This window comes from Triticum urartu, chromosome 7A (assembly GCF_056163025.1).
Source record: "Triticum urartu cultivar PI428250 chromosome 7A, HENAU_Tu73, whole genome shotgun sequence".
NCBI classification, from domain to species: Eukaryota; Viridiplantae; Streptophyta; class Magnoliopsida; order Poales; family Poaceae; genus Triticum; species Triticum urartu.
The window spans coordinates 108,511,921-108,520,145 of record NC_141879.1 but is presented as its reverse complement, the minus strand read 5'-3'; positions in this window follow the sequence as shown (position 1 = coordinate 108,520,145).

Genomic DNA, 8,225 nt, shown 5'->3' with positions numbered 1-8,225 from the left:
GGTCATGTCAATCAGATCATTCAACTAATGATGTGACCTCGTTAATCAAATAACAACACTTTTTTCATTGTTAGGAAACATAACCATCTTTGATCAACGAGCTAGTCAAGTAGAGGCATACTAGTGACACTAAGTTTGTCTATGTATTCACACATGTATTATGTTTCCGGTTAATACAATTCTAGCATGAATAATAAACATTTATCATGATATAAGGAAATAAATAATAACTTTATTATTGCCTCTAGGGCATATTTCCTTCAGCTAGGGTTACACAGAGTCGGTTACAATGGTAGGAGATCTACATATCCGTATCGCCAAGCTTGCCTTCCACGCCAAGGAAAGTCCCTTCCGGACACGGGACGAAGTCTTCAATCTTGTATCTTCATAGTCCAGGAGTCCGGCCGAAGGTATAGTCCGGCCACCCTAACACCCCCTAATCCAGGACTCCCTCAGTAGCCCCTGAACCAGGCTTCAATGACGACGAGTCCGGCGCGTAGATTGTCTTCGGCATTGCAAGGCGGGTTCCTCCTCCAAGTACTTCATAGAAGATTATGAACACAAGGGTAGTGTCTGGCTCTGCAAAATAAGTTTCCACATATTGCCATAGAGAGTATAACATTTACACAAATCTAATCTCCTGACGTATTTCGTAGCATGACATCACACCACGGCCAAGTCTTTATTCGAATCGTTTTACTGTCCCACCTCAGCGCATTTAGCGAGGCGGTTTCCTTGGCACGTCTTGTTAAAGCAGAGATCGTGTCCCCTTATTCCGGGATTCTCATCAATACGGGTGTGGGTAACCCAACCGCACCATTGACTGTGGCGCTTGGGAGATAAGCGAGTTTTACCAGGCTGGTGGGGGCGCATAGTCGCGTCTGCCCATATAAGGGGATAAGGATCCACCTTTTCATCCACGCCTTCTTCCTCCTTTGCCTATCCATTTCCGCGCACTCGAGCTCCAGCGCCCAAGTCCGCACACCCCACCTCAACCTTCTCCAGCCATGTCCGGAGCGGGAGGCAAGTGGATGGTCTCCTCCGTCACGGAGGGACACATCAAAAGACTGAGGAAGGTCGGATACTTGTCTAACGACATTGCGCATCGGCTTCCCAAAGAGGGGCAGCTCATCCCCACCCCTAGGCCCCATGAGAGGGTGGTGTTCCTCCCCCATTTCCTCCGCGGACTGGGCTTCCCTCTCCACCCATTTTTCCGGGGCTCATGTTCTACTATGGCCTGGATTTCCATGATCTGGCCCCGAATTTTGTCCTCAACAGCTCGGCGCTTATCGTCGTGTGCGAGGCTTTCTTCCGCATCCGCCCCCATTTCGGCCTATGGCTCAAGACTTTCAATGTCAAGCCGAAGGTGGTGCGCGGCACCCAAGCGGAGTGTGGAGGCGCCATGGTGGGCAAGATGCCCAACGTCCTATGGTTCGAGGGCTCCTTCATGGAGTCCCTAAAGGGGTGGCAGTCAGGGTGGTTTTACATCACCGAGCCGCACGACCCTGAATGGGTCGCAGCCCCCGAGTTCCGATCCGGACCCCCTACGCGGCTCGCCTCCTGGGAAGAGACGGGCCTGTCGTGGGGTAAAAAAGGAGAGCTGACCGGACTCCAAACATGCGTCCAAACCCTGGTGGACAGGAATCTCAAACTTGTCAACGTAGTCCAGGTTATGCTCATCCGTCGGATCCTCCCGTGTCAACAACGGGCTTTCAACCTGTGGGAGTTCGACCCGGCGCGGCACCGAACTCTGAGCAGGCTCTTCAACACGACGTACGAAGATGCCTGGAAGGTGCTTTTCAAGGGCGCCGAGGCCCCCGCATCCACTACCGAGGATCGCGGATTCAACACGCAGCGTCACGCTCGTGCGGTAAGCTGTTTTCACCTTTTACAGGGTATTAGTTTTTCATAGTTTGACTCCATGCGGGATCTAAGTTCCCTTACCTTTGACAGGATTGGCAGGAGACGTCTGGACAGATCAACTGTCCGGCTCCTTTGCCTGAAGGCCCAGCGGACGCTCGCTTGGCGAAGCTGCTGGTTCCGGCACCTTACGTGGTGCCGGAGAAGAAGGCCAAGAAGAAGGCCACGGGGACTCGAAAGAGTGCTCGGCTCCAGGAGGTGTCGGATTCACCATCCGATGACTCCAAGGCGCGCTCCTCCCCTGAAGACGAGGAGGAGGAAGTAGAAACCTCTCCCCCCTGCGGGGGGAGGGAAGAAAAGGAAGGCCGCCCCAACCGGGGAGGACGAAGGGTCCAAGAGGGGGAAGATCCCTCCTCCAGACTACTCCACCAATGCCGACGACGGCGAAGAGGAGTGGCCGCATAGGGCCAAGCCCCTGGCGAAATCGTAAGTATCCGGATACCAGAGTGATTCATAGTATTCCCCCATTGCATAGCTTTTCCTTACGTTGAACATGATTGTGCAGTCCGCCCAAGGCCGGGCTCGACGAGTCGTCGAGCGGCTCCCTGGACTCGTCAAATGTGAATTCGCTTCCGACGGCTTCCTCCCCCCACCCTACGGACGGCGCCGAGGTGGCGTCCCAACAGGTTCCAAGCCAGGAGGAGGTGGTCCTAGAGGCGCCGCGAGGCAACCTCCCGAACTCCAGGCGTAAAGGGGATAGAACCCCCAAGGGCTCCAAGTCCGGCCTTGAGCTGGACACCGCGCCGGAACCTTCAACGGTTCCAGACTCCGGTAGGCAGCCTCCTTCCAAGAGGAGCAAGCCTACCGAGCCGGTGACCTCCATCCAACCGGAGGCACCGGACAATTTGCTGGAGACGCTTAACGGCGCCTCCATCGACGAGGAGCACCGCACTATTATGAGTGCGGTGATCCAGAAGGTTCAGTCCGCCAAGAGCGGACTGACTGAAGCCTGTGCCAGCCTTCTAACAGGCTTTGAGGTAAGTAAAGAATATGTAAAAATATTACCGCATAGACAGTAGCCCCTGATGCTCTGTTCGGCGTTCGGAAAGAAAAGCCGAATAGAGGATCTAATAATCGCAGGAGTCTAACATAATCAAGTCAATATGCATATGCAGGCTTCACTGCTGGCCTCCGCCGCACTGACCGCGGAGGTGGATACGCTGAAGCAGAACCTCAAGCGGTCCGAGCAAGAGCTCGGCCTAGCCAAGCAGCAGCTCGAGGAGAAGGAAGGTAAGAAATACCTTATTGAAATATGTGAAAGGTGCAATTGCAAAAAGTGACAGGATTAACGCGGCCATTGTAGGGGCCACAACTGAGGTGGCGACCCTTAAGCAAGCGTTGTCTGAGGCCGAAAAGAGGGCGGCCATGGAGCGCACCGAGCGGGAGAAGCATGAGATGCAGGTTGGCGAGGTGCGGCAAGAGCTCTAGGCTCTCATGAAAAAACATGAGAGTTTGGAGCTTGACTCGAAGACGCGAGAGTCTGAGCTTGCGGCGGCCATTGAAGACGCCAAATCTGCCAAGGCCGAAGCCCAGAAGGCCCTCCAGGAGGTTGAGGCAATAAAAAAGATAGTGGCGGGTAAGGCATTCTTTATGCAAAGCAAGCACGTAAAAGTGAATTACTTGTCACTTACCCGAATCCGGAGCTCTCCATGAGCATTCGCAGACTTGCCCCGTAGCATGTCGGATGCCTCCGCCTTCTACCGAGCCGAGGAGGGAAGCTCGATGGAGAAGGTGTTCTGGTCTTAGTATGCTGAGGCCGAACACCCAGTGCCCTTAAGCGACCAACTGAAACAGCTGGTCGAGCTCCATAAGGTGGCCGAACAGGCCATGAAGGGCCTCATAGTCCGGCTGTGGCCTGGAGAGGCCATGCCTGGGAGCTACTTCGGGGTGGTGAGGCGGCTGGTGGAGGCCTGTCCAAGGCTCGAAGTCATCAAGCGCTCAGTATGCATCGAGGGTGCCCATAGGGCGCTTGCCCGTGCGAAGGTGCACTGGGGCAAGCTGGATGCTGAGAAGCTTGTGAAGGACGGGCCACCGCCGGGCAAGGAGCATCACAAGCCCGAGATGTATTACGAGGGCGTTCTGAAGGGTGCCCGCCTTGTGGCGGATGAATGTTCTATGAATGTAATTTTTTAGTGAACTCGCTCGTTTTGTCCTGTGCGCTGAAAACTTGTTCATGTGCGCTAAGCAATGCTTTTTGAATTTAAAATATTACCTTATGTGCGGCCGTTTATCAAATTTGAGAGATGGCGAGTCGTCGGCTTCTGCCCCCATGGCACGAGTGTCGGGGTGTTCGGGATAAACATGAGCGCTCTTTTTCCCATTCTTGGGTCCTTCGAGGGAGGCGCTCAACACAACGAACAAGGCAATCCGACTATAATGCTTGAACACTCTCACTTAGCCATAGAATTCTATAATTTTAAATTTCAGCGAAGCCCCTAGTGTTCGGAAGACCGAGTTCGGGGCGCTATCCACGCCTAGGCCGGACAAAGCCGACTCCTCGCTCTAAGCGGCATAAGTCTTTAGGGACTCGAAAACCTCTCGAATAGCGACCAGCTCTCGCCTCATCATGACGGTCAGTTTTAGCTTTCTCTACTGAGGTGCTTAGCCCAGCTCAACTGGGGCACAATCGCAGTAGTTCTCCTAGTGCTACCTTAGCCGATATAATGGAACGTAAGGTACCAAAACATAGGAGCCGGGCAAACCCAACTATTGACCCAAGACATGATTCGGAGCCGATGCATATAATGATATAAGTTCGGGGTGCCGCACTTGTGAAAGTGTTTGGACTTCTCACACCATGTTGTGGGGTACTTAAGCCCCTGGCGTATTGGCCGTACCAAAGTGTACGGGTGCAACATGTCATTAATGAACATATATTTGTAAAAAAGAGGTAATGTGGTAATAGAAGTAAGCTATGCATTGTTTATTTAAAAAAGTTGCGATCAAAGCAGAACGATACAAATAGTGCGATAAGCAAAAGATGGGACTATCAAATATGTCCTTTCCAGGGGCGAGCTGCGGAATGTTATGCGAAACAGGTATACTGCTCGTTATAGAGACCACCTTAGAGTTTCGTAGTGCGACGTAGCTTTCTGCTTCCCTGGTTGTATCGTTTGTGCGGCAATTGTACTGCCGGACAAGCCTTCCGAAGAATGGAGTCCTGAAAATAAGAGAAAATTTAAGAAATCGGCAGCCCCTAGTGCGGTTTAAGCCACGTTTCGGGCTTGCCGTGATGGTGCCCCTCCCCCTGTGCCCATGGTATTTCCAGAGCGTAGTTATGTACGCGCGGCACTGGTTTCGCAAGTTCGCGAGGGCTGGGGTTGGGGCCGCATTGCTACGCTTGCTCGGAACATGCCAGGCGGTCTTGTTGTAGGTTACTCCGGGCGCGCTTGACGGTGTCCAGGCGTTTAATGGCCGGACTGGAGAGTTGCCTTGAGAGGCTTCTTTGTACTTCCGCTGCGATAGCCGCCGTATGCTCCTCCATTCGGAGAGAGCGTACGGTGTTTCCATTGACCATGATGACGCCTCAAGGGCCTGGCATCTTGAGCTTGAGGTATGCGTAGTGCGGCACCGCATTGAACTTGGCAAATGCGGTTCGCCTGAGTAGTGCGTGATAGCCACTGCGGAACGGGACTATGTCGAAGATTAACTCCTTACTTCGGAAATTATCCGGAGATCCGAAGACCACTTCAAGTGTAACTGAGCCTGTAAAGTTGGCTACTACACCTGGTATGATGCCTTTAAAGGTCGTTCTGGTGGGTTTAATCCTTGAGGGATCGATGCCCATTTTCCGCACTGTATCCTGATAAAGCAGGTTCAGGCTACTGCCGCCGTCCATAAGGACTCTAGCGAGGTGAAATCCGTCAATAATTGGGTCTAGAACCAATGCGGCGAATCCGCCATGACGGATACTAGTGGGGTGGTCCCTTCGATCAAAAGTGATCGGGCAGGAAGACCATGGGTTGAACTTTGGGGCGACTGGCTCCATCGCGTATACGTCCCTTAGCACACGCTTCCGCTCCCTCTTGGGGACGTGGGTTGCGTATATCGTGTTCACCGTCCACACTTGTGGGGGAAAACCTTTCTGTCCACTGTTGTTCGGCGGTTGGGGCTCCTCCTCGTCATCGCTATGCAGCCCCTTGTCTCTGCTTTCGGCATTTAACTTGCCTGCCTGCTTGAACACCCAACAATCCCTGTTGGTGTGATTGGCTGGTTTTTCGGGGGTGCCATGTATCTGGCATGAGCGGTCGAGTATTCGGTCCAAACTGGACGGGCCCGGAGTATTTCTTTTGAATGGCTTTTTCCGCTGACCGGGTTTAGAGCCTCTGAATCCGGCATTAACTGTCGTATCCTCAGCATTGTCGCCGTTAATGCGGCGCTTTTGCTTGTTGCGACGCGACCTGCCACTGCTGTCCTTGGTATCCGAATTACCAGGGCTCTTGATCATGTTATTGTTGCGAGCTAGCCAGCTGTCTTCTCCCGCGCAAAAGCGGGTCATAAGTGTCGTGAGGGCTGCCATAGATTTCGGCTTTTCCTGTCCTAGGTGCCGTGCAAGCCACTCGTCGCGGATGTTATGCTTGAAGGCTGCTAGGGCCTCTGCGTCCGGACAGTCGATGATTTGATTTTTCTTGGTTAGGAACCGTGTCCAGAATTGTCTGGCCGATTCCTCTGGCTGCTGAATTATGTGGCTTAGGTCATCAGCGTCTGGTGGTCGCACATAAGTGCCCTGGAAATTGTCGAGGAATGCGGCTTCCAGGTCCTCCCAACAACCAATTGATTCTGCTGGCAAGCTATTAAGCCAATGCCGAGCTGGTCCTTTAAGCTTGAGCGGGAGGTATTTGATGGCATGTAAGTCATCACCGCGGGCCATGTGGATATGAAGGAGATAGTCCTCGATCCATACCGCAGGATCTGTTGTGCCATCATATGATTCGATGTTCATAGGTTTGAAACCCTCGGGGATTTTATGATCCATTACTTCATCTGTGAAGCATAGTGGGTGTGCGGCGCCTCTATGCTGGGCTATATCACGACGCAGCTCAAACGAGCTTTGTCTACTGTGTTCGGCCTGGCCGGATTTACTATATCCGGCGTGACGAGTACCGTCTCGTGCCGTGGGGCGCCCACGTGATCCGTAGATTGATCTTGTTTGTCTTGACTTGTCCTCCAATGTGTCTCGCAGGTCTGGCACATTTTCCCATGCCTTGGTAGTTTTTGAGCGGCGCCGGGGTGCGACTTGAGTGGAGGGCCAAGAGGCCTCTCTATTGCGGCGACGGGGTGGCCGGTCGGCCGCATCATGCGCTGGTGATGTAGGTTTAAGTGCTTCCTCCTCTAATTGGGGTAGCAACCTGCGCTTTGGGTAGCTCTTGGAGGGGCGTTCGAGTTCATACTCTTCGGCCGCAAGGACTTTAGTCCATCTGTCGACTAGCAAATCTTGATCAGCTCTAAGCTGTTGCTGTTTTTTCTTGAGGCTGCTCACCGTGGACATAAGTCTGCGTTTGAAACGCTCTTGTTCGACGGGATCCTCCGGCACGACAAATTCGTCGTCGTCGAGGCTTGCCTCGTCTTCGGAGGGAGGCATATAATTATCGTCCTCGACCTCTCTGTCTGCCGCTCTCTCATGAGGGCTAGCTTCTCTATCCTCCTGTGTTGAATCTTGCTGGAGGTGGTTGTCTTCGGCACTGTCCGGGGTGTTATTATCCCCCGTGCCGGAATCACCGTTTTTGTTTTGGCGGGATTTAGAGCGGCGCCGCTGACGCCGGTGCTTAGGCTGCCTCTTGGAGGGGTCATCCTCCGCTATTCCATCGCCATTGCCTTCTTTTGGGGTGTCCACCATGTATATATCATACGACGAGGTGGCTTTCCAGTGCCCTATAGGCGTTGGTTCTTGATCGTCTCCTGCATCGGCATCCATACCGTCGATGTCTTCGGAGTCGAAGTCGAGCATGTCGGTTAAATCATTGACAGTGGCTACGAAGTGGGTGGTGGGTGGGCTTTGAATTTCTTCATCATCCGCATCCCAACCTTGCCGACCATAGTCCGGCCAGGGCTCTCCTGACAAAGAGAGAGACTTTAGTGAATTCAGAATATCGCCGAAGGGCGAGTGCTGAAAGATGTCCGCGGCGGTGAACTCCATGATCGGCGCCCAATCGGGTTCGATCGATCGGGGTGCGGAGGGCTCGGAGTCTGGAGAGGAGTCCGGCTCCTTGGAGTCACGGGCTTCGCAGAGAACAGGGCTGGTGTTCGGCTCGATTGCCGTAGAAATTGCAGCCCCCGAGGCGGTGTCTAACCACCCATCCTCGGTT